A 26,003-nucleotide genomic window follows, 5' to 3' on the forward strand; every position below is an offset into this window, starting at 1 on the left:
TAGTCTGTCATGAACGTGATTAGATTAAGATAAAGCTTTCTAATATGCCTGGTACACTGTAGGTACCCAATTAATATTCCAAATGTTGTTTTGCCTTTGAAAAGCATGGTTAAATTAATATCCTCAGGTTTAAACTAAGAAAGACATCTGGACTTTATGAACCCCACTTCTTGTTCCCATTCTTAGGGTCAAGGACACCACCCAAGCTAAGTACTGATGTGACTGGTGGTGGGAGGGGCAAGATGACTGTACCTGACAGAGCACCGCCATAGGGGTGAGGGGCTAGGAAGAATCATCTAATCAGGGCCTGTGAGGGAAATCTGAGAAAATAATGTTAAGCACCAGGGCCAAAGACCACATAGGGGATGGAATTCTGAAATAAGATGAAACAAAAACAATAAATCAGAAGTTAAAGGATCAATATTAGAATGGACTGTCAATCAAAGAGCACCAGTAGCGATGGAGACTGCTCAGAACTAAAAGCCTCATCAAAAAGATAATGTATAATGTCCTGTTTATTTGGCTCCAGGGAAATGGAATGAGAACAAGGGATCATGTAGGATGATATCAGCACCACCCTTTACCGAGTGCTGTAGAAGAGTGTCTATTCTTTTATAAATACATATGCCATCAGCATTATTCTGCCTTTATTAATTCAATCTCATTTTCCTTGATGAGATAACAGCAACCCATAGCCTCTGCTGAATATCAGAAATCATCTGAATAGTTTTCAGTTTGGCATAAGTGATCTGAATTATCAATGTTAAATGTTAAATAAATGTTACTTTTAGAATGAGTTAGAAATTTAGTTGAGATAAATGTTCTCTTCACATAGACTTAGTACATAGGTTGACATGTTTTAGGCATGTGCCAGTGCCAGGATCAATTCTCTGTAGCCTATACACCAGGGTTTCAGCACAAAGTTGAGCTGTGTACTTCAGTAATTATGGTTCATTTCACTTGGCCATTTGGTTTTGTTAGAAGCATGTTTGGACAGGAAAGCAAACCCAACTGTTATTGTCTTAATCCAATTAGATTTATTTATAAGGCATGTGGCTTAATAGCTACTTATTAATAAAAGTAATCTAAAATAAGTAATATTTCCAACAACAACCACCCAAAAATAATCATATTAAACTGTTCAAACATTTTATGTGAGGGTAGGTTTTCAAGAATTCATTACTAAAAACAAGTTTTACCAGACAGACCTTTAAATTCACCTCTGTTTCACTTCTCTGCCTCAACTCACCAATGCATTTGTGTGCTCTACAGTTGTCTTTAAAAGCCTTAGCTAACATTGTTCTTGAGCTATTCTTCTTTTTAATGTTTTAACTTTTATTTTAGGTTTAAGAGTACACGTGCAGGTTTGTTATATAGGCAAACTTGGGACTCAGGAGTTTGGCGTACAGATTATTTCATCACCCAGGTACTAAGCATAGTATCTGACAATTTTGTTTTCTGAACCTCTCCCTTCTCCTCTCCTCCTCCCTCAAGTTGGTCCCAATGTCTATTGTTTCCCTCTATGTGTCCATGTGTTCTCAACATTTAGCTCCCACTGATAAGTGAGAACATGCAGCATTGGTTTTCTGTTCCTGTGTTAGTTTGCTAACGATAGTGACCTCCAGTTCCACCTGTGTTTCTGCAAAGGACATGATCTCATTCTTTTTTTTTTTTTTTTTTTTTTATGGCTACATAGTATTCCATGCTTTACATGTACCACATTTTCTTTATCCAGTCTACTGTTGATGAGCATTTAGGTTGGCTCCATGTCTTTGCTACTGTGAATAGTGCTGTGATGAACATATGCATGCATGTGTCTTTATGGTAGAACAATTTACATTCCTTTGGGTATATACCCAGTAGTGGGATTGCTGGATCGAATGGTAGTTCTATTTTCAGTTCTTTGAGGAATTGCTACACTGCTTTCCACAATGGTTGACCTAATTTACACTCCCACTAGCAGTGTATAAGCATTCCCTTTTTTCAGCAACCTCACCAGCATCTGTTATTTTTTTTACTTTATCATAGTAGCCATTCTGACTGGTATGAGATGTTATCTTATTGTGATTTTGATTTTCATTTCTCTAATGATGAGTGATATTGAGCATTTTTTCATATGCTTGTAGGCTGCATGTATGTCTTCCTTGAAAAATGTTCATGTCCTCTGCTCACTTGACTGTATTGTTTGATTTTGCTTGTATATTTGTTTAAAGTTCTTATAGATTCTGGATCTTTGTGAGATATATAGTTTGCAAATATTTTCTTTAATTCTGTAGGTTGTCTGTTTACTTTGTTGATAGTTTCTTTTGTTGTGCAGAAGCTCTTTCCTTTAATTAGGTCCCATTTGTCAATTTTGCTTTTGTTGCAATTGTTTTTGGTGTTTCTGGCATGAAATCTTTGCCAGTCTCTGTGTCCAAAATGGTATTTCCAAGGTTGTCTTCCAAGGTTTTTATAGTTTTAGGTTTTACATTTATGTGTTTAATCCATGATTAGTTGATTTTTGTATATTGTGTAAGGAAGGGGCCCAGCTTCAGTCTTCTGCATATGGCTAACCAGTTATCCCAGCACCATTAATTGAATATAGAGTCCTTTCCCCATTGCTTATTTTTGTCGGCTTCATCAAATATCACATGGTTGTAGGTGTGTGGCTTTATTTCTGGGCCCTGTATTCTGTTCCTCTGGTTTATGTGTCTGTTTTTGCAGCAATACCAGGCTGTTTTGATTACTGTACCTTGTAGTACAGTTTGAAGTCCAGCAATGTAATTCCTCCAGCTTTGTTCTTTCTGCTTAGAATTGCTTTGGCTATTCAGGTTCTTTTTTGGTCCCATATGAATTTTAGAATAAATTTTTCTAGTTCTGTGAAAAATGTCATTGGTAGTTTGCTAGAAATAGCATTGAGTCTGTAAATTACTTTGGCTAGTATGGCCATTTTTACGATATTGATTCTTCCTATCCATGAGCATTGAATGTTTTTCCATTTGTTTGTGTCATCTCTGATTTCTTTGAGCAGCATTTTGTAATTCTCATTGTAGAGATCTTCCACCTTCCTCATTAGCTGTATTCCTAGGTATTGTGTTCTTTCTTGGCAATTGCGAATGGGGTGGTGTTCTTGATTTGGCTCTCGGCTTGGGTGCTGTTAGTGTATAGCAATGCTACTGTTTTATACATTGAATTTGTAGCCTGAAACTTTGCTGAAGTTGCTTATTAGCTCGAGGAGCTTTTGGGCAGAGATGATGAAGTTTTCTAGATATAGAATTAAGTCATCTACAAATAGGGATAGTTTGACTTCCTCCCTTCCTATTTAGATGCCTTTTATTTCTTTCTCTTGTCTGATTGCTCCAGCCAGGACTTCCAGTACTATGTTGAATAGGAGTTGTGAGAGTGGGCATCCTTGTCTTGTTCTTACATCAGAATGTTCTCTGTCAATCTGGGATGGACAGACTGGGATATTCATGGTGTTCTGAAACTTTTCTCTCAGTTCCTCTGAAAACACTGATTATCTATACAAGCATTGCTATGCTTATTTGTCTATTTGACTTCCTGTTCCAATTAGGAGAATTTTGAAGCAGATACAGAGATAGTTTTACCCGGTAAATATTCATGATCTAGGCTAAGAGTATGCAATTTTTGGCATTTTTTTCATAATAAAATGGGTGACTTCTTTGGATGCCTTAGCTTTTCCAAAATCTGACAGGAAAAAATAATGGTTGTCAGGTAAGAATTATTTCTTATGACCAACATATATAATAAAAACTGACATACATTAAATAGATGCAATGTAATATATGTTGTGTTCATTTTGTTCTCATTGCTGTAAACCCCCTATAGTAAATGCCTAAACATGTGATATGTGCAATTGCCATTATAGTGTATTGGTAGCATATTATAGGTGACAGTTTTTAAAAATGATGTCTCTGCTTTTAGTTTGTGTTCAGTCAAAATAGTAAAGAGCCATTGCTTTTAGTTTGTGTTCGGTTAAAACAGTAAAAAGTGAATCCCTGATTTTTACTGCCATAGAGAGAGCAAGTGAAATATGTCATAGAAGATGTATACAATGTAGGCACAGCTGTATATCATCATTGTGTCATTTGGTTTTCATGTTTAAGCCATTTACATGCATTACAAGGAACACATTTTAAAATGATGGAGACATTTAAAATATAGTTCATGATGCACAATACATTTTGTGAATGAAACAAAACTTTTCTAATAGAAAAAAGGTTGATATGATTTTCTGTACTAAGAAATAATGTATGCTTTTATTTCCAGAGCAAACTATTTTGCACTTTAATTTTAACTTATATTTTGACTTACCCTTGTGTGAATGTCAAAGCCAAAGCTCTATTTCTAATTTGCCAGGCTGTAGACCAATATTTTGAGATGTTATGCATATTTAATGTGTTTCAGTTCATATAATTTCTCATTAGGTATTAATAATAATAACCCCAGGAATGTGGTTCTTACAAGGTGCAATGTGCAACACTGTATCACAGGGAGGAGATGTGATGCTATTAATGAGTTCTTATCTGGTCCTTAGTCCTTTCAACGTAACTCCAGCTTAGTAAGGTTTATTTCTGGCAATTTCCTAGCTCTCTCCCTATATCTTGACTTTTCTTTATGAACTTGTTGTTCTGAGTGTCTTTCTAATTCTTTCTTTCTTTAACTTCTAATTCTGCTATTAGCTGAGTTATTGGGGCTCTATAATCCTCCCTGTCTATATTACCATCATATTCTTGAGTCTGTACCCTCCCCAGTATATGGTATTTCCTGAATGTCTGATGAGAGTTCTGATGTCAGGCATGTGCTCTCGGGGTCTTACTGCTTGGACTAACCTTGGGCTGAAGAAAGTGATTTAGATACTAGACACTTAAAATGTATGCTATAAAAAATGAAATAATTTTGTGAGCTAAAGTCACCTGGTTATCACTGAGCAATGTTTTGCGCTTATTATCTGGGGCAGGCTGGATGTCTACTGTAGTGTTAGAGTATGCCGATATGGGCTGCCTCTGAGAGCAGAAAAAAGACAAGTCACAAAGGGAATGAGCCCAACAATTGATAAATGAAGAGGTTGTTACCTATAAATTTACATTCAGAATTAATGCTCCAGATGGGAAAAAACAAAATTTAGAAATAAGGAGAACTTAGCAGGATGTATTTTAATAGGCTTCAAAACTGGTAGCCTAGAAGCCTAGAATAAGTAGCACAGCAAATGAGAAAGTATTGGCCATTGTGGGGGTGAGCCAAGTGTGAAATGAGGCATGGGGTGAGGAAAACCAATTCAGCAAGAAATCTGCAAATGTGGGAGCTCCTCTGGGAAATTTCTGAAGGACATCAGCAGGCTGTATTTTTTTAAGAAGTAAGATAGTAGAAACTCTGGTTATGCCTTTTCCTAGGCTTTAGTTCAGAACACTTTTATTATTATTATTATACTTTAAGTTCTAAGGTACATGTGCACAACGTGCAGGTTTGTTACATATGGGTACATGAGCTGTGTTGGTTTGCTGCACCCATTAACTCGTCATTTACATTAGGTATTTCTCCTAATGCTATCCCTCCCCCATTCCCCCACTCCACAACAGGCCCTGATGTGTGATGTTCCCCGCCCTGTGTCCAAGTGTTCTCATTGTTCAATTCCCACCTATGAGTGAGAACATGCAGTGTTTGGTTTTCTGTCCTTGCGATAGTTTGTTCAGAATGATGGTTTCCAGCTTCATCCATGTCCCTGCAAAGGACATGAACTCATCCTTTTTTATGGCTGCATAGCATTCCATGGTGTATATGTGCCACATTTTCTCAATACAGTCTATCATTGGTGGACATTGGGTTGGTTCCAAGTCTTTGCTATTGTGAATAGTGCCACAATAAACACACGTGTGCATGTGTCTTTATAGTAGCATGATTTATAATCCTTTTGGTATGCACCCAGTAATGAGATGGCTGGGTCAAATTGTATTTCTAGTTCTAGATCCTTGAGGAATTGCCACACTGTCTTCCACAATGGTTGAACTAGTTTACAGTCCCACCAACAGTGTAAAAGGGTTCCTATTTCTCTACATCCTCTCCAGCACCTGTTGTTTCCTGACTTTTTAATGATCACCATTCTAACTGGTGTGAGATGGTATCTCATTGTGGTTTTGATTTGCATTTCTCTGATGACCAGTGATGATGAGCATTTTTTCATGTGTCTGTTGGCTGCATAAATGTCTTCTTTTGAGAAATGTCTGTTCACATCCTTTGCCCACTTTTTGATGGGGTTGTTTGATTTTTTCTTGTAAATTTGTATAAGTTCTTTGTAGATTCTGCATATTAGCCCTTTGTCAGATGGGTAGATTGCAAAAATTTTCTCCCATTCTGTAGGTTGCCTATTCACTCTGATGGTAGTTTCTTTTGCTGTGCAGAAGCTTTTTAGTTTAATTAGATCCCATTTGTCTATTTTGCCTTTTATTGCCATTGCTTTTGGTGTTTTAGTCATGAAGTCCTTGCCCATGGCTATGTCCTGAATGGTATTGCCTAGGTTTTCTTCTAGGGTTTTTATGGTTTTAGGTCTAATATTTAAGTCTTTAATCCATCTTGAATTAATTTTTGTATAAGGTGTAAAGAAGGGATTCAGTTTCAGCTTTCTACATATGGCTAGCCAGTTTTCCCAGCACCACTTATTAAATAGGGAATCCTTTCCCCATTTCTTGTTTTTGTCAGGTTTGTCAAAGATCAGATGGTTGTAGATATGTGGTGTTATTTCTGAGGCCTTTGTTCTGTTCCACTGGTCTGTATCTCTGTTTTGGTACCAGTACCATGCTGTTTCAGTTACTATAGCCTTGTAGTATAGTTTGAAGTCAGGTAGCGTGATGCCTCCAGCTTTGTTCTCTTAGCTTAGGATTGTCTTGGCAATGTGGCCTCTTTTTTGGTTCTATATGAACTTTAAAGTAGTTTTTTACATTTCTGTGAAGAAAGTCATTGGTAGCTTGATGGGGATGGCATTGAATCTAAAAATTACCTTGAGCAGTATGGCCATTTTCATGATATTGATTCTTTTGTGTCCTCTTTTATTTTGTTGAGCAGTGGTTTGCAGTTTGCCTTCAAGAGGTCCTTCACATCCCTTGTAAGTTGGATTGCTATGTATTTTATTCTCTTTGAAGCAATTGTGAATGGGAGCTCACTCATGATTTGGCTCTCTGTTTATCTGTTATTGGTGTATAGGAATGCTTGTGATTTTTGCACATTAATTTTGTATCCTGAGACTTTGCTGAAGTTGAAGTTGGTGGGACTGTAAACTAGTTCAACCATTCTGGAAGACAGTGTGGTGCCACACTTTTAAACAGTCCCACCAACAGTTTAAAAGTCATTGATATTTTGAAGGGTTTTGTGTATCTCTTTCAGTTCTGCTCTGATCTTAGTTATTTCTTGCCTTCTGCTAGCTTTTGAATTTGTTTGCTCTTGCTTCTCTAGTTCTTTTAATTGTGATGTTAGGGTATCAATTTTAGATCTTTCCTGCTTTCTCTTGTGGGGATTTAGTGCTATACATTTCCCTCTACACACTGCTTTAAATGTGTCCCAGAGATTTTGGTATGTTGTGTCTTTGTTCTCACTGGTTTCAAAGAACGTCTTTATTTCTGCCTTTATTTTGTAATTTACCCAGTAGTCATTCAGGAGCAGGTTGTTCAGTTTCCATATAGTTGTGTGGTTTTGAGTGAGTTTCTTAATCCTGAGTTCAATTTGATTGCACTGTGGTCTGAGAGACAGTTTGTTGTGATTTCTGTTCTTTTACATTTGCTGAGGAGTGCTTTACTTCCAACTATGTGGTCAATTTTGGAATAAGTGTGATGTGGTGCTGAGAAGAATGTATATTCTGCTGATTTGGGGTGGAGAGTTCTGTAGAAGTCTATTAGGTCTGCTTGGTACAGAGCTGACTTCAGGTCCTGGATATCCTTGTTAACCTTCTGTCTCGTTGATCTGTCTAATATTGATAGTGGGGTGTTAAAGTCTCCCATTATTATTGTGTGGGAGTCTAAGTGTCTTTTTAGGTCTCTCAGGACTTGCTTTATGAATCTGGGTGCTCCTGTATTGGGTGCATGTATATTTAGGATAGTTAGTTCTTCTTGTTGAATTGATCCCTTTACTATTATGTAATGGCCTTCTTGTATCTTTTGATCTTTGTTGGTTTAAAGTCTGTTTTATCAGAGACTAGGATTGCAACCCCTGCTTTTTTTTTTTGCTTTCCATTTGCTTGGCAGATCTTCCTCCATCCCTTTATTTTGAGCCTATGTGTGTCTCTGCATGTGAGATGGGTCTCCTGAATACAGCACACTGATGGGTCTTGACTCTTCATCCAATTTGCCAGTCTGTGTCTTTTCATTGGGGCATTTAGCCTATTTACATTTAAGGTTAATATTGTTATGTGTGAATTTGATCCTGTCATTATGATGTTAGCTAGTTATTTTGCATATTAGTTGATGCAGTTTCTTCTTAGCATTGGTGGTCTTTACAATTTGGCATGTTTTTGCAGTGGCTGATACCAGTTATTCCTTTCCATGTTTAGTGATTCCTTCAGGAGCTCTTGTAAGGCAGGCCTGGCGGTGACAAATTTGTAAGCATTTGCTTGTCTGTGAAGGATTTTATTTCTCCTTCACTTATGAAGCTTAGTTTGGCTGGATATGAAATTGTGGGTTGGAAATTCTTTTCTTTAAGAATGTTGAATATTGGCCCCCACCCTCTTCTGGCTTGTAGGGTTTCTGCCGAGAGATCCGCTGTTAGTCTGATGGGCTTCCCTTTGTGGGTAACCCGACCTTTCTTTCTGGCTTCCCTTAGCAGTTTTTTCTTTCATTTCAACCTTGGTGAATCTGACAATTATGTGTCTTGGGGTTGCTCTTCTCGAGGATTATCTTTGTGGTGTTCTCTGTATTTCCTGAATTTGAATGTTGGCCTGCCTTGCTAGGTTGGGGAAGTTCTCCTGGATAATATCCTGAAGAGTATTTTCCAGCTAGGTTCCATTCTCCCTGTCACTTTCAGGTACACCAATCAAATGTAGATTTGGTCTTTTCACATCGTCCCATATTTCTTGGAGGCTTTGTTCATTTCTTTTTACTCTTTTTTCTCTAAACTTCTCTTCTCACTTCATTTCATTCATTTGATCTTCAATCACTGATACCCTTTCTTCGACTTGATCGAATTGGCTACTGAAGCTTGTACATGCATCACGTAGTTCTCGTGCCATGGTTTTCCGCTCCATCAGGTCATTTAAGGTCTTCTCTACATTGTTTATTCTAGTTAGCCATTCATCTAATCTTTTATCAAGGTTTTTAGCCTCCTTGTGATGGGTTTGAACATCCTCCTTTAGCTCAGAGAAGTTTGTTATTACCGACTTTCTGAAGCGTACTTTTGTCTACTTGTCTAAGTCATTCTCTGTCCTACTTTGTTCTGTTGCTGGCGAGGAGTTGCAATCCTTTGAAGGAGAAAGGGCACTCTGGTTTTTAGAATTTTCAGCTTTTCTGCTCTGGTTTCTCCCCATCTTTGTGGTTTTATCTACTTTTGATCTTTGATGATGGTGACCTACAGATGGGGTTTTGGTGTCTAGGACCTTTTTGTTGATGTTGATGTTATTCCTTTCTGTTAGTTTTCCTTCTAACAGGTCTCTCAGAACACTTTGATACAAGTTTCAGATCAGCTCCTTATCTGTGTGCACACATCAGTTACTTAAATTTTTTAAGCTTCAGTTTCCTTCTGGGTAAAATGAGGACAATACAATTGTTTCTATACCTCCCACAACACCATTGTAAGGATCAAATAAAATAATGAAAGTGTTGGTGCTTTGGAAGGAATAAAGAGGTTGTATAAATGTAAGTCACTATCATTACTCAGACAGAATTATATAATCAGGAATTCCTTTTTGAGTTTATCTTCCTTTTGGAGGGTGTCGAAAGGCTGATAGCTGAGCCTTTGCAGAATATAGCAATATTTTCTGAGAAACACAATGACTAATATCAGAAAACTCAGTAATTTAGTATACTTTTACTTATGCAGGTGTGGACAGAACATCAATAAGGTCATGCATATAAAAGCCAAGTGTCCTGCTAAAACTAAAGAGCAAAGAAGGAATTGTGTTGAACAAGTGATTGTGCATATCATGGTTTTTTAATTCACAGTTCAATAATTTTTACTTTTCTATTATGTGGTATGTCTTCTCTCTCTTTCTATATATATGTGTGTTATGTATGTAATGTATGTTATTTATAATATGTATAGTTTGTGTTTTATTCCATACAACACAATTATGTTTGAAAGTCAATACATTCACATTTACATTATGTTTGAAAGTCAATACATTTACACTATGTTTGAAAGTCAGTACATTTACTAACATTTCCATATACCTTTAGGGTCTGTAAAATTCTTTTTTCTTGTTACTCTTGTTATCTATCAAGTGTATGTAAGAGACAACTGTCAGTTATGGTACAGATGTATAATACATGTTCATTTAACATCAGTGTGTGGAGATGAGTGTAGAGCTATCTTAACACTACTTCAGTGCCTCATCTCTAGACAGAAAACAAGTTGGAGTAACTGTGAATGGAATGAAAAATAGAGACAAGTAAATGCTATCGGGAAATGGAGAAGTGAGGGACTCCATTTCTTCAGTGTATACTACAAACCAGGTACTTCTGCCCCTTTCCCCTTAGTATCCTCACCAAAAAAGAGAGATGATAATCCATACTTATTTTTAAAGAATCCCTGGGGATTAAATGTATTAATTCAAATACAGCAATTAGAATATTAGCAAATTGATAGTTGGGAAGTTTGTTAAGCCTTATAAGATCTTTTTTAAATTTTTTTATTTTTAAGTTCAAGGGTACATGTGCAGGTTTGTTACACAGGTAAATGTGTCCTGTGGGTTTGTTATACAGATCATTTCATTACCCAGGTATTAAGCCTAGTACCCTCCTCCTACCCTCCACCTTCTGATAGCCCCAGCGTGTGTTGTTCTCTTCTATGTGTCCAGGTGTTCTCATCATTTAGCTCCCACTTATAAGTGAGAACATGCAGTATTTGGTTTCTTGTTTCTGCGTCAGTTTGCAAAGGATAATAGCCTCCAGCTCCATCCATATCCCAGCAAAGACATGATCTCATTATTTTTATGGCTGCATAGTATTCCATAGTGTATATGTACCATGTTTTCTTTATCCAGTCTATCATTGATGGGCATTTAGGTTGATTTCAAGTATTTGCTATTGTGAATAGTGCTGCAACAAACATCCAAGTGTACATGTCTTTATAATGGAATGATTAATATTCCTTTGGGTACACACCTAGTAATGGGATTGCTGGATCAAAGAAATACATTTCTAAGATCTTAACAGTTCAAGATTAATGGGATGACTTTGGCTAGATTACTGATCAAATGCAAGTTTTAAAAATGCATTTTTTAATAAAAGCATGCTTTATGCATTGGTATCAGCAAGAAGTGAAAATGGGCTTAGGAAATATTGTTGCCTTAAGAACTTTTAGAACAAAGTCTAGGGAGTCTAGACTTGAACAATTTTACTTCATTCACTACCCCTTCCATCTGTTTGCTGTATCTATATATGAACTCTAGACCTTGAACAGTCTAGACTGTGAGGCATGTCATGCAAAGCTTAATGAAATTGTGGATTAGAAGAAATAGTATCGGCCAGGTGTGGTGGCTCATGCCCATAATTCCAGCACTTTGGAAGGTCAAGGTGGGCTGATCATGAGGTCAGGAGTTTGAGACCAGCCTGGCCAACATGGTGAAACCCTGACTCTACTAAAAATTCAAAAATTAGCTGGGTGTGGTGGCACGCACCTGTAGTCCCAGCCACTCTGGAGGCTGAGGCAGAAGAATCTCTTGAACACAGGAGGCTGAGGTTGCAGTGAGCGGAGATCACGCCACTGACCCCAGCCTAGGTGACAGAGTGAGACTCTGTCTCAAAAAAGAAAAGAATAAATAGTATCTTTGAAGGCTTAAAACAGCTGAGATCTTGCCTCACTAGGTTTTACCCCGACTAATATATTTCCTGATTCCTTCATATGAAGGAGGTTTTATTTCCTCTGTCCAGGAGGTCTCGGTGTCAATGGGGAAGACAGAACTTAAGTTTCAGCCATACTTGAAATGTAGTTGGGGAAAGTGGGGCCCTGATGACAGGCTTGCCTATGGGTGGAAGAGTCAGTTTTCAATAGCAGATATAATTTGGAGCCATGTCTGAGAAGGCAGCAGATGAAGCAGCGTAGCAAACATGGCCAAGTGACAGATACAGACAATATGATGGAAGAACTAAGGAATTGAAGCCGAAAAATGACATGATTTCCTATGGGTTTTAGAAAAATCTCTCTGGCATACATGTGGGGGACAGAATGGTGAGAGGCCAACTGGAGACAGGAAAACTAATGACAGACTTGTTGAAGAGATACTTAGGGCCAGACTGTGGCAGCAGCAATGGGATTCTCTGGATCAGGGGTTGGCAAACTATGGCTCAGAGGCCAAATCCAGCCCATTGCCTGGGTTTGAAAATAAAGTTTTATTGGCAAACATCCACACCCATTTATTTACACATTGTCTCTGGCTGCTTTCATTCTGCAATGGCAGAACTGAGTGGTTAGGACAGAGACCATAGAGCTTGCAAAGCCCAAACTATATACTCTATGGCCCATCACAGAAATAGTTTGCTGACCTTTTCTCTAGATAGATTCTCCCAGAATGTAGGTCTCCTCCCCCTATTCAGGCCACACTAATTCTTCAGTAAAATATTCTCAACTCTCTGAACTGCCCTACTGCCCTGGTATTTCAGCAGGAGATCACTACAAAATTCTCATCTTAAAAGCATAGACTTCTGCATGAAACTGTTTATGACACAGAAAATTTTAAAAGAATACAGACACAGAGCACCAAAAGAAACTAAAAGCAATGTAAGGAAGAAATGTTTAGTGTGCTTTTGCTGTTATTCAGAGCCAAAAGGCCAAAAATACGTGTTATTTCTTGTTCAGCACTTGCTTCTATCTGTCCTAAAAGTTATTATATATTTCATGTTGTTAAAGCAAGTATCTTTTCAGCAAAATTGCCCCCCTCAGGCACTCAAACATGTGACTACACATGAACTATTTCCGTTCTTTTCCCAGAAAAACAGAGCAGAGAAGGCAAGGCATGAAGTCATCTTTGGGCTAAAACAATTTCATCGAGATTTTCAGTTGATAGAAAATAGTAATCCCCCTGCTCCCATGAAGATAGAGGCTGCCTGAGGCATCCATATTCTATTCTATTAAACATTCTGTATTCTAAATATTGGGTATTTATATTACCTATGTATGTATGTACATATGTATGTATTTTGTTGATATTTAAAAACATCAGGCAGGGGCAAATTGCCTCTAGGTTGCCATAGACTTCGAGAGTTCACCTGGACTTTTGGACACTCAATGTATCTTGGATCTGTTTGACAACCCCTTACCAAGTAAGGGTAAACACTATTCTTGAGTCTCCCTATTTCTCTCTCTTTATTTCTCTCTCTCTCTCTATTTCTCTCTCTCTCTCTCTCAATAGTTATTGATAGGTACATAGCAAGCATCTCTGTGTTGCAACCTTTGAAAATGAACAAATATGTTAGACCTGTCCCCTACCCTTGAGGAGCTTATAACTAACCTATCATGGTAAGCAGACATTAAGCAAAACAAACAAACAAATACTATAAAATAAAAATTGGCACAATATTCTGATGAAAACAAAAAAGGTTCTATAAGAGTATCTAAGAAGCATGCCAATTTCAAATACCCACAGCTTTTCCTAGCCCTTCAACCAAAATAACTCACTTATCTGAACTACATCCACATGGTCCCCATAATACAGTCTGTCCTCCAGCCTCACACATTAGTAGCAGAAGTGAGACCCTGAATATATCTGAAAGAAACCTCTCCTCTCCAGTTTTACCATCCTCATCTGCCTAGCAGAACTTGGGGGTAATTCCATTGTGCCCACATCCCTGTGCACATCATTCTCCACAAGAAATCCAATGAACCCATATGATCTAAACTCTCCATCTTCTTGCTCTAACCTGGCACTTCCATGAGGACACCATTTTCTCTGTGACTCTCTCAAGTAGAGGCTATATTTTTTTCTATATCCTCAAATTACTGGGCCTGGAAAGAGATGGGTATTCTTCTTGCTCTTCCGTGTCACTTTAATTTTTTTTCCTCAGTCCTCCAGGCCCCCAACCCACACCCTGCCTACCACCTCACCTTGAAACTCATGCCATCACGTTATAACTGCTGCGACTCTTCCTTATTTCAGTCATCTATGGCTCCATGGTTTGCATACACCCACGTTTCAAGAATATATGTGTGTCTCTCCAATTTCAATATCCATGTAGATACTCTTGCCCTCTACCCATTTTCATGGACATATTCCATTTTTCTTTCTTTCTTTTTTTTTTTTTGTTTGTTTTTGTTTTTGAGACAGACTCTCACTGTGTCACCTTGCTGGAGTGCAATGGCAGGATCTCAGCTCACTGCAACCTCTGCCTCCCGGGCTCAAGCAATTTTCCTGCCTCAGCCTCTTTAGTCTCTCAGGCAATTATTGCATATCCTTAAGTCTCTGATATCCCTTTACACACTACTCACTCCCAGCTCATGTGATTTTTATATCACTTAAAAAATAAGCAAGCAAGAGAGAACTTTGCCATTCTTCCACCGCAAATTCTGCAAGTTTGCTTAATTGTGTATCTTCATGCTCTGTCTTCAAGCTTAGTAATACTGATGAACTCTACAAGCTACTAAATTCAACCTCTTCTCATGTACTGAATTATATTCCTTCTTCCTATTCAAGGAAGTTGCTTTAATAATTGTCCACTTTGCCTTTAATCTTCAAATGTTAACCTTTTACTGGATAAATACTATCAGCATAAAAACCTGAAGCATTCTCCCATCAGTACCTCCATTCCATCAGAACTATCTACAATATGTCCTATCAATATTTAAGAAAAAAATATCTCACACTCTCATCTCAATATCACCCATTTTTTTGTGGCTCTCTACAGGACAACTTCTCAAGTATCATCAACTCTGCCATCTCCAATTTCTTTCCCCTGATTCCTTCTTGATGGTTCCAATCAGATTACCCCACCAATGCAGCAAAATGGCTCTTGACATCTATAAAAGCAAAGACCAATTCTCAGTCCTAATGTTGCTTTATTCTTAGTTGATAACTTCTTCACTTCACTTTAGTGAAGACAACACTCTCCTTCGAAGCATATTTTGCTGGTTCCTCCAATCTCTACAGCTTCTTGACATTAGTGTTTTGAGACTCAGACTTCAGACCCCTTTTCTTCTTTATCTACCTCACAAACTTATCAGGATCTTGTTTTAAAACACCATCTATGCTCTCATGATTCCCTAATATATAATGCCATCCCAACCACTTCTTTGAACTATAGATTTGTGTATCCATGTATTTATGAAAAATCTCCACTTGTATGTCTAACGTGAATCTTAAATTTAACCAAATTATATGATTGATTTTCCCCCTACAAATCTGTTCTTCTGCTTGTATTTTCCATAAGAGAAACTGAGAACTCCATTCTTTCAGTTGCTTGGCTAAAGCCAAGAGTGAAACTTGATTTTTTGATTTATTTCTTTTTCTCACCTTCACATCCAATCCATTAGCAAGTCCATCTCTAAAATGTATCTAGAATCTGACCACTTTCACCACCATGTCTCCCCAGAATTACTGTAATAGCTGCTTAAGTGGACTTCCTGTTTCTACTCTTGCTCATTAAGAATCTTTTTTCAACAAAGCAATGAGAATGATCCTTTAAAAATATGAGGTAAGATTATGCAATTCTTCTCAGAATGCTTCAGTAGCTTTCATCTCACAAGAAAGTCAAAGTGCCTAGGAGTCCCTACTTGATATGCATACCACACTCTCCCCACCCCTGACTCTCTACTTTGCTCACCTTGGTTTAGACCTCCTGCATTATTGATGCTGCTTCTTATTGATCATGTCTGGAGTACTCTTCCACACCTGTTCTACTTACCATCCCTGCATAACAAATTACCCTACATCTTATTGGTATAAAATGACAACTACTTATTTTGTTCATGATTTTACAAGCCAGGAAGGACTTCACTAGGCAATTGTTACTTGACATCTCTTGGAGAACTCAACTGAGTCTGTCAAACAGAACACCCACACCACATGTGTTCTCCCTATAATGGTGGTCTTGGAGTAGGTGGATATCTCACATGGCTGCTGGGTTGCCTCACAGGGGGCATCCCAAGAAAACAGATGAGAGTTACATGGGCTTTGACAACATGACCTCAGATTACACAGCGTCACTACCTCCCTACTGTGTTGGTTGAAGCAGTTATAATCCTGCCCAGATAAAATGGGGATTTCTTGAGATTTTTCAATAACAGAATTTAGGGGGGCACATTTCAAGGTGCCCCATGCTTCAATCCCAAATATTCTAATGGCGCTGTTACTCAATGCTGTAAGAGAAATCTTACCTGACTACTATCCTGAAAATAGCAGATCTCATACCAACTCCCATATAAACCCCCAGGCTTGCCAGCACTCCCCAGCACTCTCTATTGCTGCCAGCACTTCCTATCCCCACTCCTGCTTTATTTCACACTGAAACATTTACCATGACATAATGCATTATATGTATTTATTTACTTCATGTCTGTGTTTTCCCACTACTACACATACTCCATGAAGGCAGAGGTCTTTTCCACTGTATCACCAGCACCCTTCTAGGTACTTGCCAGACAAAAAATGTGCAATAAATACTTGTTGAATGTTGAATGAATTATAATAGCATGCTTCTGTCAATCTCATGTGATGTTCATAACTTTTGACTTTGTTTCTTAATTATTTATGTACTTGTCCTCTATGCTATTAGAAATTAAGCTCCTCGGCCGGGCACGGTGACTCATGCCTGTAATCCCAGCACTTTGGGAGGCCAAGGTGGGTGGATCACTCAAGGTCAGGAGTTTGAGACCAGCCTGGTAAACATGATGAAACCTGTCTCTACTAAAAATACAAAATTTAGCCAAGTGTGGTGGCGCACACTTGTAATCCCAGCTACTTGGGAGGCTGAGGCAGGAGGATCACTTGAACCTGGGAGGCAGAGGTTGCCATGAGCTGAGATCACACCACTGCACTCCAGCCTAGGCAACAGATCAAGACCCTGTCAAAAAAAAAAAAAAAGAAAGAAAGAAAGAGAGAGAGAGAGAATGGAAGGAAAGGAAAGGAAAGGAAAGGAAAGGAAAGGAAAGGAAAGGAAAGGAAAGGAAAGGAAAGGAAAGGGAAAAATTCATCTATTTATGAAAAATTCCACATGTGTGTCTAACATGAATCTTAAATTTAACTAAATCCTATGAAAGGAAAGGAAAGGAAAGGGAAAAATTCATCTATTTATGAAAAATTCCACGTGTATGTCTAACATGAATCTTAAATTTAACTAAATCCTATGAAATGAAAGGAAAGGAAAGGAAAGGAAAGGAAAGGAAAGGAAAGGAAAGGAAAGGAAATTAAGCTCCTTGAGGACAACATAGAGGTGATTTTCATCTTTATGCCTCCATTGTCTAAGAAGTTGCATATAAATTGTAAATGCTCAGTAAATACTTTAATAAAATAATCAAGATTTAAAAAGTTAATGTATACCATATATATGGTATATTAATCTGCTTGGATGGCCAAAATGAAACACCACAGACCGAATGACAAACAATTAAAATTTATTTTCTTAGAGCTTGGAAAGCTAGAAGTTCAGAATCAAGTTTTTGGCTAATTCAGTTGCTGGCGAGGGCTCTCTTTGTCACTTGCAGACAGCAGCCTTCTCATTGTGTCTTTTCATGGCAAAAAGAGGGAGAGAGCTTCTCTCTTCTTTTTCTTGTAAGGCCACCAGTTCCAATGGATTAGGGCCTCACGTGCGTGACTCATTACCTACAGAAGACCTTATTTCCAAATATAGTCACATTATGGGTTAGGGTTTCAGTATATTAATTTTGGCAGGGCATGATGCAGTTTATAACATATGGTGATAAAACTGGCCCAAGTGTTCTCAGTTGTTTGTTAGAAAATAGACTGTAGAAGAATAAAATTAATTAAAATAATGACATATAGCCTGAAAGTACAAATATTTCAGCTTTGATGTTTTTCCAACCAGAATTTTGCATTCTGATTTTTTGAGGATGAAGGGGCCTAGCAAATTAAGTGGGCAGAATGATATCTTCGAAACCCCATTTGTGTAAGAAACAGCTGCTCACTCCTTGCTGTGTAAGTTGCCCTCAGTATGAGTGATAAGATGGGACAGTCTTGTATAAAAGTAGGTCTGCTGTTTTCTTCTCCTCCGCTGATGCTAAACTACTCTCATATACAAATATTTCTCCGCAGTTTTTTTAGTCTCTTACTTCTGTCCCTGTATGCAGTTTATACTATTAAATTCCCTGCTTTTGTACCTGCTAATTTTCCAGTTCTGTATTACCAAAGCTTTGTCTTTAACTATGCGTTACTAAAGACTATTCTTTCAGTAAGCTCTGTGTTAGTCAGAAAACGACATTCCCTGGGTCCAATTATGTTTGCGAACACTGGGTGGTAAGTGCCACTTGGAATTGATAAATTTATTAACTTCCCTTTAAACTACTGCTAGTTTGGCAGTATCTTTGAGGTTTTGTCATAAATGTCTTAAATCATTTTCCCATTTTCTGGACAAAAAGAAAATCTGCCTAATATTAACTATTTGATAGCTGACTCTTCTTTCACAAACCTGAGGAATTAGCCCTCTAAACATGCCATGGGGTGCACTTCACAAATATTTATTTTATTAAATTTTTAACCAATTTTATTTTTTTCATTTTTTGCAAAATTTTGGGTCATAATAGCAGGCAGGAAAATGGAAGAAAAGTAATTATTTCATTTTTACTTACTGAAAATAAAATGTTTTCTTCTTCACATTTAAGCTTGAGCCAGATGGGTGCAGTGCCTCACACCTGTAATCCCAGCACTTTAGGAGGCCGAGGCAGGTGGATTGCTTGAGCTCAGGAGTTTGAGACCAGCTCTACTAAAATTACAAACAAATAGCTGGGCACGGTGGTGCACAACTGTGGTCCTAGCTACTCAGGAGGCTGAGGTGGGAGGATCACTTGAGACAGGGAGATTGAGGGTACAGTGAGCCGAGATCACCCACTGCACTCCAGCCTGGGTGACAGAGTGAAATCCTGTCTCAAAAAACAAAAACAAAAACAAAATAAACAAACACAAAAAGCAAAGCTTGAGCCAGTTACAAAGAGGTAATGATGATTGTGTGTGTGTGTGTGTGTGTGAGAGAGAGAGAGAGGTGGGGGGAGGGAGAGAGAGAGAGAGAGAGAGAGAGAGATGGCAGGGAGGAGAAAGAGAGAGATTCCTGGATTGCAATCTAATTGGAAAGTATAAAAATAATGAGAAACTAAAGGAGAAAGTATTCACATTATATTTTTGTGGCAAGTAGTTCTGTCCCACTAGAGGCTTTCTCGCCAAGCAACCTTGTTAGAGAGACTGTCCTTTGTATTAAATGCTCTTTGAAGTGAGAAAGCACTTTCAGATAATCAGAATTCACTCTTCTAATTAAGTTCTCAGGACTGATCCCTATATAATGACACTCTAATTGAAACATTTCCAAGTTGCAAATCCAAGTATCCAAGAAAGAATAACACAGATATGTCCCTTATGTTGCTCTTTTACCTTGAAGGCTTTCACTTTCCTTTCTATCATTCTCTCCTCTAACAGTATCTCTCACTTTTCTTTTTCCTCCTCTTCTTGACACAAAGTTTCCTTAAGGATATTTTTTCTTATCTGACCTTACTGAGACAAGAATCATTTTGAAATTATAGCAGATAAACTTCACACTAAAGACACTGTATCATTAACAAAAGCATTTCACCCCAAGAAGCCCAATGAAACACTGCTCGATCTTTAGTTTATACTTGTTTCTTCCTTGACATTTGTGCAATTTTTGCCAACATTGGCTACTTTTGCCACATCAAGCTGTCTTACTTTAGGCATGTCTCTTAACTTCTCTGGGTTACACAATCCTCAACAGGAGAGGCTAGAAGGATTAGATAATCTCTACTATCTCCCCTAACTCAAAATTTTACCATTTTTTACTGTGGTGGTGTGCACGCAGTGAGAAGGGGTAGTGAGCTTGCAAAGACTCAGTTCAATGAGAGAGGCTGAGCTTTCACTTCCAGCTGATCTTCCATTAACTTCTTCCAAATGTTATTTTAATCTTTTATTGACTTGAATTTGCTTTTCCCTTTATTCTTCTTTCTCCAGTGACTTCTGTAATATATAATTCCATAGTCTTCAGGTTCATTATTCTTCATATACTTCATTAAAGCAGTCAACATGAATAGGGTATATTGTAAAAGACACTCATTTAGGTCAGTGTTTACTAAATATTTGGCATAGAAAGTAGTAATATAATTTGTTAGTATCCAAATAAATTTATTCTAAAATAGCATTCCTATGATTTTTTCTGGCAGGATAAAAATTATTTAATGATGGCTTTGAACACATCTATTAAATAGAATCTTGAGCCAGTCTAGGTCAGAGCAAATTTTAAAAAAGGAATTTTATATCCACTCTTGCTGACAGCACTAAATTTTTAGGAACAAGTAAGAGAACACAGAGCAGAGAGGTGGGAAAATGAAGGCAATAATCTGTCATTTCCCGGCTGAAAGGTGACCATTTTAATGATGTTTTTGTTAACTTAAGTGACAGAGGCCATGCTGCCAAGACTGGTTCTAATGACATATTAAGCTTGCTAATGGTCCACCTGGCTCCTTCTCCCTCACTCTTTTTAACTTAGCAGATGTGGCCACTAAACTACTACTGTTATTTTCAACTTCTACCACATGAACTGAGAATTAATTCTTGAGAAGCAGGGAATATTAAGAACATTAATCAGATTTATCCAGCTTATTGGCAAGTCCGACTTGCTATGTTTGGTCATCCAGTTGTTAAACTCCTATTTTCCTGCCTTAGCATCCAATTCTTGGATTCCAATCCCTGCTGTCATAACTACCATTTCTACGGCTCTGATTTATTGGTGAATCTCCTTGAAAGATTCTGATGCCAATTTTTATCAGAACACACCCTTTTGTGTTCATGTACCTCCACCAGTTCTTTTCTTTTTGTACACACATTAAACCTACCAATTTAGAACTTATTACCTCCTCAGGCCTTTTTCCAGATTCACAAGCTTAATTCATTCATTTTCCCTCCCATGATTTCATTACTTTTTGTGCCCCAAAATAGAATTCCATTGTATGTATATACTGCATTCTCTTTATCTTTTCATTCATTACTGGTCACTTAGGTTGATTCCATATCTCAGCTACTGTGATTAATGCTGCAATGAACACGGCACTGCAGGTATCCCTTTGATATACTGGTTTTCTTCCCTTTGGATAAATACCAAGCAGTGGGGTTGCTGAATTGTATAAAAGTTCCATTTCTAGTTTTTGAGAAAACTTATACTGTTTTCCAGAATGGCTGCACTACTGCACTACTTTAAAATCTCATGAAAAGTGTATGCATTATTTTTTCTCCACCTCCTCACCAACATCTGTTGCTTTTTATCTTTTTGATAATAGCCATTTTAACTGGGGTATGGGGATATCTCATTGTGGTTTTAATTTCCATTTCCCTGATGATTAGTAATGTTGAGCATCTTTTCATACTCCTTTTGGCCATTTGTATGCTTTCTTTTGAGAAATGTCTGTTTAGATCCTTTGCCCACTTTTTAATAGAAATATTTGCTTTGTTTCATTGTTGATTTGTTTGAGTTCCTTGTATATTCTGGATATTAGTCCCTTATAAGGTGAATAGTTCACAAATATTTTCTCCCGCTCTACAGATTGCCTCTTCTCTCTGTTGATTGTTTCCTTTGTTGTACAGAAGTTTTTAATTTAATATAGTCCCATTTGTCCATTTTTATATCAATACCATGTTATTTTGTACCGAGAGCCTTGTAATATATTTTGAAGTCAAGTAATGTAATGTTTATACCTTTGTTCTTTTTGCTCAGGATTGCTTGGCTCTTTGGGGTTTTTGGTTGTGTGTTTTGGTTCCTTGTGAATTTTACAGTTATTTTTTCTAATTCTGTAATTGTTGTCTTTTCGTAGGAATTGCATTGAATTTGAAGATTGCTTTGGGCAATATGGTCATTTTAACAATATCAATTTTTCTAATCCACGAGCACAGGATATCTTTCCATTTGTTAGTGTCCTCTTCAATTTCTTTCATCAGTGTTTTGTAGTTTTCGTAGAAGAGATCTTTCAACTCATTTATTACATTTATTCTAAGAGGTTTTTTTGTAGATATTGTAAATGGGATTGCTTTCTTGATTTCTTTTTCAGCTAGTTTGTTACTGGTGTGTGTAAAAATGCTACCGACTTTTTAATGCTGATTTTGTATCCTGAAACTCTCCTGAATTTATTAGTTCTAAGAGCTTTTTGGTGGAGTCTTTAGGTTTTTCTATATATAAGATCATGTCATCTGCAAAAAAGAAAAATTTTACTTCCTCTTTTCTAATGTAGATGCCTTTTATTTCCTTCCCTTGCCTGATTTCTCTGGTAAGAGCTTCCAGCAATAAGTTAAACAAGAGTGGCGAGAGTGCACATCCTTGTCTATAAAGGGCATTTAGCTGTATTTATTCTATAGTGTTTCAAGTAACCCAACATCGCTGATAGGGTATTTGGTTCTTATTTTCCTTAATTTTTTTTTAAATTTTCCTGCCTGATTTTGCTAACACCAAAGAAAGTCAGCTATGACACTAGAAATGGCCACATATGATTAGACACTTACAAGAGACTGAATTTGAGTAGGGAGACAAAAATCTTTCTTCCCCACTGGGAGTTCTCAAGGGCTGGTATTTTCAAGATCTCTCTACTTTTCTTTAGTCTTCTATTTCTTATCTTTAACGATCCTTGTGAACATATTCGAGCTGTTTTTAAATTTAGACTTCTTTGATTCCAGCTCTTCTACTTCTTTACTGTGAACTTGAGCATGGTTCTTAAGCACTCTGTGCCTCAGTTTCATGATCTAAAAATTGTTATAAAGTTCACACCTACCTCATAAGACCTCTCTGAGTATTAACTGAATGAATGAATTAATATGGTTAGAAATGTACATGGCACATAGCAAGCAGTGGCTGAGTGTTGGTGTCACTAATATTGTAGGAGATGGGCACACCTGCCTTTGCCACACTAAAGTATCTAGTTTCAAATTCATGGAATCTCCTAGACACTTATACCCTCTCTATCCATTGATTACCTAAGGTAAGACCTCATTTAAATCTATCATAAAGCCAACATTCAAACAGTTCAGTCTCAGAGTTGGTGTCACAATTAAAGAAAGAAATAGGATGGATTAACCTCCCATAGAGGTAGATAAGCCAATAAAGAATACCAAAAATAATGTGCCAAATACACATTTTAAATATTTTATATGAACTATTGAACTAGAAGGAAATAAGAAAAATCCTTGGACTCTAGAAATGACTAGAAAGCATCCAGGAAAGTAGGCATATCCTGAATCCATGCTTGTCCAATTGCATATATGAATTCCTCGTGGCTAAAGGTGAGTCTTGACAGGCATAACAAGAAATAAGAGATAAAGCTAGTGCCCATGAAATATGAGAGTCATAAAAGAGAACATAAAAATGTAAATTGGAAAAAAACACAGTTCCCCACCAGCAGCCTGCCCGGATAGTAATTTGTATGAAAATGCAAATTATAAAAGGATACTAATAGAATATTATTTTTACTCAAAGTGACTAAACTTGATATTTTCAGGAAAACATGAATATGTAGTAAGACTATAAAGAAACTAAGGGAATGGTTAATCATTCAGGACAGGGGTATAATCATTTCCCGCAAGGTATATATATGTGGAAGGTAATCTAGACAGGGTGGGGAACACAATGAGCCTCAAATATATCAGTGTAATGTTTTAGTTCTTCAACTGAATAGTGAATGCACAGGTATTTGCTTCAATATTATTATTTCAAATCTCTCTCGACATGTTACATCAATTATTTTAATCATAAAAAAGAAAAATAAAGAACATAGCTACAAAATAAGTAATTTCAAAATACCACAAATTCCTTCAGTGTTTTTCAAAATCTTAAAAGATTTACAGGCCAGGTGCGGTGGCTCACACCTGTAATCCCAGCACTTTGGGAGGCCGAGGCAGGCAGATCACCTGAGGTCAGAAGTTTGAGACCAGCCTGGCCAACATGGTGAAACCCCGTCTCTACTAAAAATACAAAAATTAGCCAGGCGTGGTGGCAGGTGCCTGTAATCCCAGCTACTTGGGAGGCTGAAGCAGGAGAATCGCTTGAACCCAGGAGGTGGAGGTTGCAGTAAGCCAAGATTGCACCACTGCCCTCCAGGCTTGGGGAAAAGAGCAAGACTTAATCTCAAAAAAAAAAAAAAAAAAAGAAAAAAGAAAAAAAAATCTTTTCGAAATCTTAAAAGCAAGCCCACAGTCATACAAACTTCACCATTCTGCTGTCATTAAAACCCTATTAGTAGGGGCCTGGTGAGGTAGCTCACGCCTATAATCCCAGTACTTTGGGAGGCCAAGGCAGTGGATCAGGAGTCTGAGACCAGCCTGGCCAACATGGTGAAACCCCATCTCTATTAAAAATACAAAAATTAGCCAGGCGTGGTGGCAGGTGCCTGTAATCCCAGCTACTCGGGAGGCTGAGGCAGGAGAATCACATGAACCCGGGAGGTGGAGTTTGCAGTGAGCAGAGATGACGCCACCACTGCATTCCAGCCTGGACAGAGTGAGACTCCGTCTCAACAACAACAACAACAAAAAACAAACTATCAGTAGAGGAAGAATCTGAAGGAGAGTCAGTCAAACAAAGAAGGAGCAAGGAAGCTGCTTAGGAGCTAAACCAATCACTGAGCTGCATTGGGGAATTGCAATCCATTCTCCCATCTCTTAGACTAGCCCAACACCCAAAGTCTCTCTGAATTGCTCTCCCTCCCCCGCCATCTGTTTTTTAAGCGGACTATTTAGGAAAAACTTCCTTCCTCTTTCTGCATTGGGGATTTGGGGAGATTTGTCCTCACAAATACAAGATTCACTTTAACTTGTGGTGCTTTTATAAAGACTGTCAACATTCCCAGATGAATAATTAGTTATTTCCTTCCGATTTAATTCATGTATTTAACAAATATTTACTAATCACCTACTTCATGTCAGACACTGTTATATGTGCAAGAATAGAATGGAAAACAAAATACAGTCCCTGGCTATATGCATTTTACAATTCAGTGGCTAAAATGGGCCAAACATGAAGAAAAAACAAAACTCCATGAATACACATGTGCTCTAGGATGAAAAATAGCCCAGAGTAATAGAGCTCAGACCAGTAGGGGTGGCTATTGTAGACAGGCTGATAAGTAAGTTATTTTCATTTCTAGGAAGGAGACTTTTGGACAGAAACTTGAATAAAATGAGACAACAGTTTATGTGTTCTAGACCGAGTGAATACAAGGTACAATGGCCTGGGATGGGAACTTGCTCATCCTGTTTAAGAAGTAGCAAGAAAGCCAGTATTGCTGCAAATGTGTGAGCAAAGGAGAGAGAGCCAAGTGATGCAGCCATTGTGGTCTCAGGGGCCAGATCCTAAAGCAGGACATCTTAGCACAAGGCAGGAACCTTGAAGTTTATTACAGTGGGATGAGAAGACATTGAGTAGCTTTGAGCAAGAAAGTTATAGATCATGTTTTATATTTCAAAGGTTGGTATGTGGGGGACAAACAGAAGGCTTGGTAAGAGGGCAGCAGCAGGACTAGTTCAGAAGGTATAGTACAAATCTAGGTGGGAAAGAACAGTACCTTGGACTATGCTATAGCAGTGGAGTTTGCCAGAGTTTTTGTTTGAATGTACAGTGAAGGTGGCGTATATGAGATGTGTTGCTCTCCAGTGCAAGAAAAAGACA

The sequence above is a fragment of the Macaca mulatta genome, chromosome 13 (genome assembly GCF_049350105.2).
Source record: "Macaca mulatta isolate MMU2019108-1 chromosome 13, T2T-MMU8v2.0, whole genome shotgun sequence".
Taxonomy (NCBI): domain Eukaryota; kingdom Metazoa; phylum Chordata; class Mammalia; order Primates; family Cercopithecidae; genus Macaca; species Macaca mulatta.